The sequence below is a fragment of the Cavia porcellus genome, unplaced genomic scaffold, assembly GCF_034190915.1.
Source record: "Cavia porcellus strain 051 isolate PalLab524CR breed Dunkin Hartley unplaced genomic scaffold, mCavPor4.1 scaffold_23, whole genome shotgun sequence".
Classification (NCBI taxonomy): Eukaryota; Metazoa; Chordata; class Mammalia; order Rodentia; family Caviidae; genus Cavia; species Cavia porcellus.
In genome coordinates this window covers 6447902-6460300 of record NW_026947506.1, presented here as the reverse complement: position 1 = coordinate 6460300, position 12399 = coordinate 6447902, and the positions used below count along the sequence as shown (strand labels likewise).

Here is a 12399-nt window from a genome sequence, read left to right as displayed (position 1 = left end):
GGTGCACCTCCCAAGTCCAAGGCCGGGGCGGGGGACGGAGGAAACCTAGGCGTGCTGGACATCACAGCCACCGCTCCAGCAAGCACACACTCATCCGAGGACAGGGAGAACTTTCCACTGCTCTGGACCGTTCCTTTTTCCTCTTTTCTCGTTCCCTTTTTCCTTTTAACTGGTTCCACTTTTCACTCTCCACGTTATTCCTGTTTTTCTCTTTTGCCTTTTATCTTCAGCTTCTCACTGGCTTTCTGTAGTGTCCTTCCGGTCTATTGCAGGCTGCTCTCTACTTTTCCCTCCCTTCTTAGCTGCAACGGTCTTAATTTGCAGTTTTCCTTCTGCCGTTCTCCCAGCCCCGCTTGTTAATAGCGCAGCCACTGCGCTTCCAAGGCTTGTCTTTGAAATCCAGCACTGTCCTCACTGTTTGGCTGTGCTCTGATGAACTGTTTTGCTCTATTCAGTATTGTTTTGGCTGGTTTTATCCGGTTTTGGTTTTGGCTTGACATGTGAAGATAACGAGATGCACCGTGGTGGTCGCTGTGGTCTCCTGGGTCCCTGCTTTGACGTTCTCTACCAATTCTGCTGCTTCGCTTTGATTGGCTTTGTTCTGTTTTGTTGGATTTTACTATCTTGAAAATAAAAAAAAGCTTCACGTCTCTTTAGTCATTTATCTCTGTATTACTATTATTGAGTTCTTTATACCAGTGGAAGTATAGTTATCACATTTAGTAGATATTTGGTTTGTCTTAGGGTTTATACTATACTTCTAGATTTTATTTCTAAAGTTAAAGGTAGTACACAATCGGGGTTTTTTGTCTTTTTTGGTTTTTTGTACTAGAAATCGAACTCAGGACCTCGCGCCTGCTGGACAGGCACTGTGCCACTGAGCTATACCCCCGGCCCTACATTTGCTTTTTACAGTATGTCAATTACAGTTTTTCCTGGACAGCATTACTGTGGCTTATGTACCAGGTATTGCGATTAATAGTTAAAAGCTGTTGTAACTGACAGTTTTCGCTGGCTGCCGATGCATGGGTTGCTTCTGTGATTAACATTACAGCACGACAGCCCATTCCTGGATACCTGGGTACTGCACCCCCCCTTCCCCGCCCATGCTAACAGAGGTTACTGGATCTTGGGGTAGAGACAAAGGAGTCCAGCTAGTTCTCCCTTGAGTGCATCACTGAAAAGCAGACTAACGCAATCTCCACACTTGCCGCAGCCTTTCCACTGTTGCCCTCAGGTGACCACATACCTAACAACAAAACAAACAGAACACAACAGACAGATGAGAAGACAAGGCAACAGAAAGCCTCCTAGGAACCTGCTGTGTGCATACTATACAAACAGAGAAGCTTGCTGACCCATTTCTCTGCAGATGCAAATGTTTCTCCAATTTCTGACTATGAAAAGATTGCGCTGAACATTCTTGAGTTTATGATTTCGTGCAGGCCTATTTTCACTTCTCTGTCAAAGTCGTGGAAGTGAAACTGCCAAGTCACAGCCAGCCCCCAGTGCCATGCTGCTCCTGCACGCCCTCACCCTGCAGGGCTGCGGCTGCGCACACAGTGTCAGCATCCAGTGTCCCAGCCTTCGTGGTGATCACCCCGGAGAGCGCAGTGACGCTCTCCTGAGAGTGTAACTTCCCACCACATAGCACATCTTTGCAGATGCTTACTAAAATCTTCCTTTGGAAAGTATTCCTCATTTTGCCATGAAGTTATCGGATTAGCTTAGATAAAAATGTACCAGAAATATTTCCCCACCCTATTTATCTTCTGGCTTTTGTTTTCTTCTTCTGTGGAATGGGGAATGAAATTCAGGGCCTCAAAGATGCTAGGCAAGTGCTCTATCCCTGGATTACATCCTGTACACCCTACTGGCATTTCCAGTAGTGGAATTGGACACTGAGCTACATTTCCACCTTTCTTTCTGTCTTTCTTGGCATCAGAACTCAGGACCTTGCGCTTGCCAAGCAGGCACTTATGCCACTGAAGTATATCCCTGCCCCCCCCCCCTTTTTGAGGCAGTTATCTTACATGTCACCAAGTTGCCTGGGCTGGGCTTGAACTTGTGGTCCTTCTACCTCAGCTTTCCAGACATGTGTGTGCCAGCCAGCTTGGCTTCTTAATGGCAATTTTAATTTAAGTGAACTCTAATTTATCAATGTATATTTTTATACCAGCCTGTTTTATTTTCCTCTTTGATCTTCTAGATGCTATTCTTGCTTTAAAACTTCACCCACAAATTCTTTGATACTCTGCCCTCTAAGAGGCCACCAGCAGGCACAGCAGTATACTCCTGTACTGCCAGCTACTCAGGAAGGAGGCTGAGACAGGAGGATCACTTGAGACCATGAGCTCATGGCCATGAGGCCACAAAGCAAGACCTCCACCTCAATATTTAACAAATAAATAAAAATTCCTCCAGTCCAGAGCGAGGGCTGTAGAGTGTAACCACCGGCACTCGGGCACCTACAGAGAGACAGAGAGCAGATTCTTTTTTTTTTTTTTTTTTTTTTTGGTCTTTTTTGTTTTTATGGGTACCAGGGATCAAACTCCCGACTGCCTGCTAGCAAGGCAGGCGCTTATGCCGCTGAGCTAAATCCCCAGTCCCCCAGAGAGCAGATTCTAAGGCACCTGGAGAGCCGCGGCTGCGGGACAGGGCAGGACAGGGCGCTCCCAAGGCGTCTCCGGCCCCACTCGGCTTCCTGGTGGCCGCACACGCTAAACCCCGAGGACCTCGCAGGAGACGCTGGCCAAGAACCGCCGAGTTCCTGACTGAGATCCTGACCCGGCAGCGCAGAGCAGTAAGCAGACTAGGGCTTCACACACTAAGTCCCGGCAGCCTGCTTCCTGCAGGACAGAGACCAAGTGTTACAGTCTGCTTTTGCACCTTGGGTATGTGACCCATTGCCACGGCGTTGGTTTCTGCTTGTGGGGCGCGGGTGGCCGGCCGTTCGGGGACCCCACGTGGACGGGAGTTACAGCGGCCTTCTCTTCCTCCCTCGGGACTGCCCTGGCACTCTGGCGCTCGGGTGGCAAACTGGGAGACTGTTTGAGCTCTCCATTGTATTCTATTTGTATTTCTATCCTTACACTGAGACCACTATTGTGACGTTGAAGAAAGTCCTGATACCCAGAAACAAAAGGTCTCCAAATCTGTCCTTTTTCAAAATTGTTTGGTTCTTCTTTGGATTTTTTTTTTATACTGGCCCAGGCTGCCCCCACAGGTAGCTGTCTCCTTCCCCTGCCCCTCCCCTGCCCCTGGTCATTTTCCCCTCCCCCTCCCTCTCGCCCTTCTCTTCCTTCTCCTCCTCCTCCTCTTCCTCTCCCCCCCCCACTTCCTTTTTCCTTCTTTCTGTCTCTTAACATCTCTGTCTAGGAAGCTAGCACAATGTTCGAGACGGTAACAGAGAAGCATGTAGCCGCATTCTTACTCTAACATCTGTAGGACCCCTAAGTGTAAGTTGCTAAGTTTTTTCTGCAGAGGGTCAGACAGTAAGCTCTGTGGCTCTGCAAGCTCTGCAGTCTGTCCCAGGCACTGTGTGCTGCTGAGAGCAGGGAGTAGCCAGACAGTCCTTCACCTAAAGGAGCAAGCTATGTGCTAAGAAAACCACTTATCACTACCGAAAGTTGAGCTTCCTGTTTTCACATGTTGTAAAACATCAGTTGCCTTTTTATTTCCTTTGAACCATTTTAACACATAAGAACCAGTCATAAAGCTCAGTGGCACAGCACCTCCCTGGCAAGTGTGAGGTCTTGAGTTTGATTCCCGGTACCAAAATGCAAAAAAAACCATCAGTCTTCAGTCCAAGCCACACGGGAACAGGTGATTCGCTGAACTTGTCCCGCAGCCCAGAGCGTGCTAAGCCTTGCGCAGACCGTGGCCGTGTCCCTGCTTCTGTCCTAATGCTGGCCTCCCCACAACACCAGTTCCACTGCATCGGTGTTTGTACACTCTGACACTGGACCGTGTCAGCCGTGGCTGGAGGATTTCCAGGAAAGACTCTTCACATAACTGTACACTTAGCCCAGCCCAGCGACCTCAGGACAGCATTCTCCATGGCCCCTGTGTTATTTTATCATAAGGTACCAATATGTTTCAGTAAACACAAATACAGGGAGTGGTATGTATGTGACAGATGCTCCTCAGCCGATGGGTTATTCCCTGCTACGCCAAGCGTAAGTTAAAAATCCTAAGTCAAAACCGCATTGAATGGTGGCACATCTACACCACAGGTCCCTGCCCCAGGGCCCCCAGAGCTGTGAGGTGATGTCCACCTGCTGTTGAAGCCATCTGGACTGTGGGGCTTTGGCACAGTGGCCACTGTCTGCAGGGTGCTGATGTATGTCTAGGGTGTTCAGAGATGGGGAACTAGAGACTGGGTGCTTTCAATTTTCTAGAAACATAAGCTCAATTGCTATAAGGAAAGGAAAAGAACATGGAAAGAATAACTCCTGAATATTCAGGAAGAGTTACTGTGTGCTCAGAAAATTAAGATCTCTAATACCCAGAAGGCAGCCAACCACCAGTCAAGAAGAATTTGTCCATTAACTGTCTAACGGGAAAGGTACAGTTTAAACCATATACTTGCTTAGACGTTAGCCCAGCATCTAATATAGATTTAGGATGCGTCCCTACTGAAGAGTAAAGGAACACAATGCCACACGGAAACAAAACCAGAAAGGGGAATCTGGGCGTGGTGGTGCTCAGCTGTAATGCTAGCACTCTGAGAGGCTGAGGCAAGAGGATCAGAAGCTCAAATCCAGCAAGGTTACTTAGTGATTTAGGGAGACCCTGTCTCAAAAAAATAAGTAAAGAGCTACAGATGTAGCTCAGTGCAAAGGCCTTTGGTTCAGTCCTCAGGAAGCAAAACAAAAATCAGAATGTGGAATATTCTATGGAACGAATGGCCTGGTTTCTTCCATAAGTCAATGGTATAGAAAAAATAGAGGCCAGAGCTACTGTGAATGAAGGACATGTAACATCAAACAAATGCCACATTCGGGACATGCTTGAATCAATAAAAATGCTCGTTTGTTTGTTTGTTTGTTTGTTTGGAGGCAAGGTCTGTCCCCACTTCTGGAGGGGAAAGATCTGAGATGTGCTAGCACAGTTAGGTTGGGTGCAGCTCTGGCTGGCCTTGAACTAGCTTATGTAACCCAGGCTGCCCTTGAATTAACCCCGCCTCGACCTCCTGCGTGCTGGGATTACAGTCGTCACCACCATGCCCGGCTACCAGTGCACCTTTGAGAATCAGGAAACATCTAACATGGGTATAAATCATCTTGTTACCCCGCTCCCCCTCCTAGCTTAGCAACACGGCCCACTGCGGACTCTGGTGTTTACCTTCACAGTTGCACGGCTGTCCCGAGCTGCTGCTGCCCAGCGTTAGCAGAGAGGATCCCGCCGTAGACCACTCATCCATGAAAAGGTCAGACGCAGAATTCAAGGGGTGCTTTCCACTAAACGCTGACCCCTTCCACACCACTGTCAAAACATGGTCCAGGGGCCCATCTGGGTATGATACACACCTGAAGTGCTGTAACCCCCAAAGATGCTGCAGCTCCTTTTGCTTTACAGAAACAACTACCCTTTACAGTTTAAAAACAAGGAACCCGCATTTCTGGTTCTAGCTATACATCATTCAACTTCCCTTCTGGTATAATTTTAGCTCTGCATAAGAAGCTTCCTTTTTCCCCCCTCTTGTTTTGAAGCAGGGCCTTACTGGGTAGTTCAGGGTGGCCTTGAACTTGCTACATACCTCAGCCTGGCCTTGAACTCACAGCAACCCTCCTGCCTCAGCCTCCTGAGTTACAGGTGTGTGCCACCCTAACCAACCTACCTCTCATTTTTTATAGTTCAGATCTGCTGATAATAAATTCTCTCACCCTTGTTAGTTTGGAGAAATTCTTGCTGGGTTTGGAGGCATGTGACAGTAATGCTAGCCAACTTGGGAGGCTGAAACAGGAGGCCTAAACGTTTGGAGCCAGCCTGGGCAACTTACTGTCTCAAGATAAAAAGGGCTGGGATAAAAAGGGCTCATTCAGCAGCTTTGCCTTCAATCTCCAGTACTGAAAAAAATCCTTTTTAAAGATATTTTTATTGATTATAGAACTGTACATTGACAGCTTTTACTTTTCTTCTAGTACTTTGAAGAGACTGCTCCATTGTCCTCTAGCTGCGTAGTTCATGTCTTACAATCGTAGGCAGAGATGCTACAACAAATAGGATATGCTTAGGGCTTGTGGAAACCAGGTGTCCCTACGTCTGGAGGGGAGAGGTCTGAGATGTGCTAGCACAGTTAGCTTCCCCTGAAGATTACAGACTTCACAAAAACTCACACAGTGGAAAGAATGCAAGACAACTCCCCAGGGTCCCTATCACCAGGCCCTGATCCCACTTGGTGACTGAATCCCTTCAAGGCCCCTAATTTCATCACATGAGGTGTTAGTATTTGTAGAATACTACATGGCACCCCTTGTTGAATGCAGAACAATTGCTGCAACATTAGTTAAACCAAGTCTTGTTTCCATAAACTGACGTACACAGAGCTGGCAAAGGTGCTTTCTTCTCTCTTCAGCTGGCTCTAAGCACTGCAAATAAGGCCAGTGAGGAAGTGACGTGTAATCTTTAAGGTCAGTCTGACAGTCTCCTGTTTCCTCACACAGTGTTCTCTGTAAAAGATCGAGCACAGCCACACGGCAGAGCCACTCAGCTCCAGGAATGTCAACTGGTTATGAGCCTCAAAGCAAGAGACTATGAGTCCTCAGGGCACAAAAGTTTACGCATCAGAAACCAAAACAATCGCCTCCAAAAAACTTCCAGATGCTAGTCCAATCAAGTTTTGCCGCTTATCTCCTAGCATACTGCAAAGATGCTTTTCTCCCCATCTGGCCAGCCAGCCCAGTTAATCACTGAGCTAAGTCCCAGGCTTGAGCCTAGTTTTGAAGAACAAATTTTTTAGGCCACAGCCAATTCAGAACATAGTGTTCTTGGGCTGGGGATTTAGCTCAGTGGCATAAGCCCCAGCCTTGCAAGCATGCAGCCATGAGTTTGATCCCGATACCCGGAAAACACACACACACACACACACACACACACACACACACACACACACACACACACAAAAAGAATTTGGTGTTCTGTGGCTTTTTTTTTTTTTTGCAAAGTCTTTTATTTTGGTAGTTTTGCATCAGTAAAGCGTACAGTCCTGTTGTTTCTTCTGATGTCCTCAGGCCATTTTTTAAAAAAATTTTCTTGTTCTTTTTTAGCAATCAAGATCTCTGCTCTTTACTGGGGGCTCCTTTTTCAGCCAAACTCATATTTTAAATCATTTTGCTCGGCTCTTTGTCCTTGATTTTCAAATAAATTTGGCCAAAAGCCCCCAACAGTAGCCTGCCACTGCTTTAAAGTTAGACTGCCTTGAAATTTCTTCTGCCAGATTAATTAGTCCAGAGCAAGGCACAGTGGCACAAACCCGTAGTCCCAGCACGAGGGAGGCTGAGGCAGGAGTCTGAGACAGTAGGATGCCATGTGTTCAAGGCCAGCCTGGGCTACAGAAGCAAGTTCAAGGTCAGTGAGACCCTGTCTCAAAAAAAAAAAAAATTTAAGTAGTTCACCACCCTTAATCTTAGTCTCAGATAAAGTCTCTGGATATAGGGGGCTGGGGATTTAGCTCCACGGCATAAGCACCTGCCTTGCAAGCAGGGGGTCGTGAGTTTGATCTCCGGTACCGATAAAAAAAAAAAAAAGACAAAAAAAAATCTCTGGATATGAGCAAAATGCAGACAAACTTTTTGCCATGCCATAACACACACCATCTGAACTTCAATGGCCAATGCAGTCCTTCCCTGAGAAACCTCCCGAGCCTGGTCTCGATCAGCAGGATTTCTACCCGCCTTCTGGTCTTCTGAGTGCTGACCAGGATCGCTCATATAGCATAAGGCGTTTCATCTCTCCTTTTCAGCTGACCTCTCTGACCTTTCTAACTCTCCCCACAAGCCAGTCTCAAAGGCTCCTAACCCACATGGGAGGCACAGTTACAGCCATGACCCTCTCAGTACCAAGTTTTGTTTGTTACTTTTTCTATGTTGTTGAGAAAAAATACCTGACACCCAAAGTTAAAGGAGCAAAGGTTTATTTAGCTAGAAGTTTGTACAGATTTTAGTCTATAATCTGCCAGCTCCACAGCAGGGTAGTTTGGCAGAGAACAGTTCAAGGCAGACAGACTATAGCAAAGCAACCCGAGAGGGGAACCAGTCTCTTTCTGTCCCTCACATTGTATACAGACTCTCCGCGCTGGGGCGGGAATAACACTCTCACCCTTAATCCCAACGTTAGACCATGAATCAATTATAACCTCCAGATTTTACCATCTGTAAAAAGCCTACAGCCCACCCCCATGCCTACGTGAAGCTTTAGAGAAACATCTATACACAAACTATAACAGTGTTTGTTTGTTTGTTTAGATGCAGTAGCACCTTGGTTCATGGATTAATTCTTTCCACAATTCTGGTTGCAAACTGAATTGGACAAGAACCAAATCAAATTCAGCGTAGGTTCACTGCTGACCGTATGGAGAAATTTTGATTGGTCCTCATCTAACTCAGTTGGTGACCAGATTCGTGTAAAGAATTAAGTTCATGAACCAAGGTACCACTGCACGGCATCCGAATCTTTTGTACCTACCACTCATTTCTTGTATTTGTATCTTCCTCTCCCTTCTTTCTATATGGAATACACAAAACTTTAATATATTGTCTGATAATTCAAGCATCAGAAGGATTTCTGTTTATTCTGCATTTCTGAGTATATTTATTGTTCTTTCTTCTGCTTATGGGTCATTCTGATTTTATTTGGATACTAAGTTATCTTTTACTTGATGCTGAACAAAATTTTAGTTGCTTGGTACTGGATTTAACAGTATTCTTTTAAAGAGCAGTGTAATTTTGACACACTATTTATTTTGATGTGATTTGGGTTTTTTTTAGCAGTATTGGGCTTAAACCTAGGGACTCTACACTGAACTATATTGAGGTTTTTATGGTTTTGGTTTTGGTTTGTTTTTTTTTTTTTTTTTTTTGAGACAAGGTCTTGCTCTGCAGTCTAGGCTGCCCTTGAACTCACTATGTAGCACAGGCTGGCCTTGAACTCACAGCGGTCCTCCTGCTGCATGCTGGGATTACAGGTGTGTGACACCATGCCCAGTTTGCTGGCCCATTTTTAATTCCTTCTTTTGAGACAAGTCTTACCAAGGTGCTATATTAGTTAGGCTGGACTCAAATTTACAGACCTCCTGCCTCAGCCTCCCACGTTCTGGAATTGTGTGAGGGAGCTTGAATTTTGCTTCTAAGTTTTGTTAGGGTGGGTTTAAACAGGCGTTTAGTCTAATTGCATTCCAAGGACTCTAGCCAGTGCCCCATAAATGAAACAGTCTCTCCACTACACTTGGTAAACAAACTATTCACATGTGAGCCCTTAGAATTGATGAGCATATTGGTTTCCAGTGTGGCTGTCCCCAGCATTGTGCACTTACATTTGCACATACAGAGTATTCAGCCAACCCTTGCAGAGCACCCGACTGTGGATCTGAAGAGAGCTCTCGTTGCTACATATTTCTGTGTTATTCCTTCATAGTTTTCTCCCCCATCCATATTTTAGCTGCCCTGGCTTCACCAAACTCTCCTGGGTTCTGTGTGCTCCAGTGCAATCTGGAAACTGCCTGGAGACAGCCCGCAGGGCCATCTGTGGAACTCGTGCTCACTGCCCCCCTTGGGGACCAGCAGCCTGCACTGCCTACAAGCTAATGTCTGAAAGGCAGTCTTTTCACATACCTTGCCCCGCCGTCTTCCAGTGTGCGCTGGCCACCACTTCCACAGCAGTAACCTTGCTTAGGCAATGGACTGACTTCATGCACCCACCCTGTGTTATTTTTAGCAACTGTTCTAGAAGTGAAAATAAGCATCATAAAATTATGGCCATCTACCTTCAAACAGCAGTGTTCTGCCTCACAGACTGGAAACCCTGCAGCATAATTCCATCGCCCTCCTTTTGTGTTCTTGTGGTTTCATATTCCATTGCGCCCTGTGCTATAAACTATATGAATTACTAAGGTTTCAGAGTTTTTTGATAGACCAGGTCTGCTGGAAACAAATTCTTTTGACTTTCGATATGCCCCAAATGTGCGTACTTTATATTTCTTTTTCAAAGCTCTTTCTGCTAGGTATACAAGTATATGTATAGGATGGTTTCCATTCGGGACATTATAAATACCATGACACTGTCTTGAAGACTCTGGTTTTAAGAGAAGAAAAATGGTGAATGGTAATCAGTAGCAAAATTCATCTCTCCAAGATCCAGAATCCAGACAGTGGAAAATAACAACTTGTCGAAGACAACAACAGAAGCAGATGCCAGAAATCAGGAAGAAACTGACAGCAGAATAAGAATAAGCTACAGGGAAGTTAGAAAGCCAGCCCACACACAGGAAAAAGGAAATCATCTGGACTCTCCCTGTCTCCAAAGCTCACAGAAAGGGACACCGGAATCCCCATCAATAAGGCCACTGCCCAAAGCTCAGAGATCCAGGAGAAATGGCAGCGGGACCGTGATCTCTGTCAACTGAAAACCAGCACGTGGTTTCGCTCTGAGAGGACTCCTCCCACCCAGACGGCAACAACCAGCCAGAGCTGCAAACCATGTTGGGAAGGGATTGGTTATTTAAATGTGAGATTCAACAAATGGAAACAACTCCACCCCGGGCTCCCAGCATTAATCTCTCAGTGTCTAGGGGAGAGGCAGGTGCAGAGAAAAGCTGCAGACAGAGAGCAGGCCAGAAGGAGATCCCTAGGAAGTCTGAACACAGGCAGGAAGGACACGGGCCCCCACACACACCGGCGGTGAGCACCCAGGTCCAGCTTGAGCTAAGCTCAGAAACACCTGGGTCTGAAAGTGCCTACCAGTAGTATGCACTCGAACCCTTTCCCTGCTGTCCCTCACCTACCAGTGAGAGCAAGGCCGCCCTTGGCATGGGACACTGCCACGCCTGGGGTAGGGGGGCCACTGGAATAGGGGCGCACCTCACCAACACCTAGGCCACAAAGCAAGGCAGAGAGGATCGGCCTTGGTAGATGGCAGAACTGCAGCTCCTAGAAGGAAACCACTCATTCAAAACCATATTCTCCGGTTTTTGACTCATTTTCTTGTTTCTTTCTTTCTCTTTCATGCCCCTGTTTACTTCTTTCCTTTGTTTCTATTTTCATTCTCCATAATTTTTCTTTTATGTTCATATTATGGTTTGTGTTTGGATAGCCCCCACCCCCAAGCCTCATGCAGTCATGGAAGCGTCTCAGTCTGGCCTTTGTGATTGGTTAGTTGTCTATCGCTGGGATTGGTCGTGTGAGCGCTGCACCCGCCCAGGGGCGGAGCCAGCATTCAACATAAGCCAGGGAAGGAGGTGTGCTTTTCCCCTTTTGCTCTTGTTTGCATCTGCCATGAATGGCTGTCCCTTAGCCACGCCACCCTGCCATGGAACCAGCTGAGTATGGTCTGAAACCTCCAAAAGCTATGAGCTAAATAAACCTTTCCTTCCTCCATTTTGGACATCAAGTATTTTGTCTCAACAGTGAGAGAAAAGTAATCGAGACAGTTCAACTTCTTGATGATCTATTTTCTGTTACCTTTACCTAATTCTATAAATATTCTTCTATTCCATGGTAGGATCCTATGTCTTACTTTTCTTCCACTTCCTCCCCTCCAAATGTTTAATTTTTCAAAAAAAATTTTTGCATTCTCCCACCCCCAACCCCTATTATCTTTAATTGTGTGATCATTAAGCTTTATTAATCATTAAGCTTTATTAATCATTAAGCTTTATTAATCATTAAGCTTTATTAATCTGTGTTACTGCCTTCGAACTGTTTTCCATCATTAGTGGAGGTAGTATTTGCTGTGTGTAAATACTGGGTTCATACTGCAACTGTAACTTCTTTTCTAAGGGTAAGGGTACATGTCAGTCCCCAGATTGTCTGACAGGACAGGACTACTGCTGAGTTACCTGATATTGCTAGGTCCCAAAGTTGTGGTTATTAATAGTTTTCTCTGAATGTCAATAGCTAGACTACCTGTTTTCTGTTTGTTTATTGCTTTCAGTGTTTAGAACTTTTAATTTGTCCTAAAATTACTAAAGCAAAAATCATAAAACATTCTGCATTTTTTACCGCCCCCAACACACACTGTCTCTAGGGAAAAAATGGTTTTGTATACGCAATAAAATAAGTTCAAAACTTAACAGATCAGAGTTAGCTCTATCACGCATCTCTTTAAAAAATGTTTGAATCTCCAATCAAAACCAACAAGGCAGGTATATCTCTCCTGAAACTTCATCTCTATGCTCTCCAG

The 12399-nt window shown here is 45.7% G+C and overlaps 1 protein-coding gene across 11 annotated transcripts in view; it reads right to left on the bottom strand.

Moving 5' to 3' along the window:
- The window catches only part of Shld2 (shieldin complex subunit 2), a 97864-nt gene that overhangs the window by 54573 nt on the left and 30892 nt on the right, over positions 1-12399 (bottom strand). Inside the window, exon 1 of one of the 11 annotated variants that reach the window (XM_023563493.2) lies at positions 5347-5586. The exons of the other annotated variants lie outside the window; for them this stretch is intronic. The gene's annotated coding sequence lies outside the window, so the exon portion shown is untranslated. Of the gene's footprint in view, positions 1-5346; positions 5587-12399 lie in introns of those variants that run through there. 11 annotated transcript variants of the gene reach the window in all.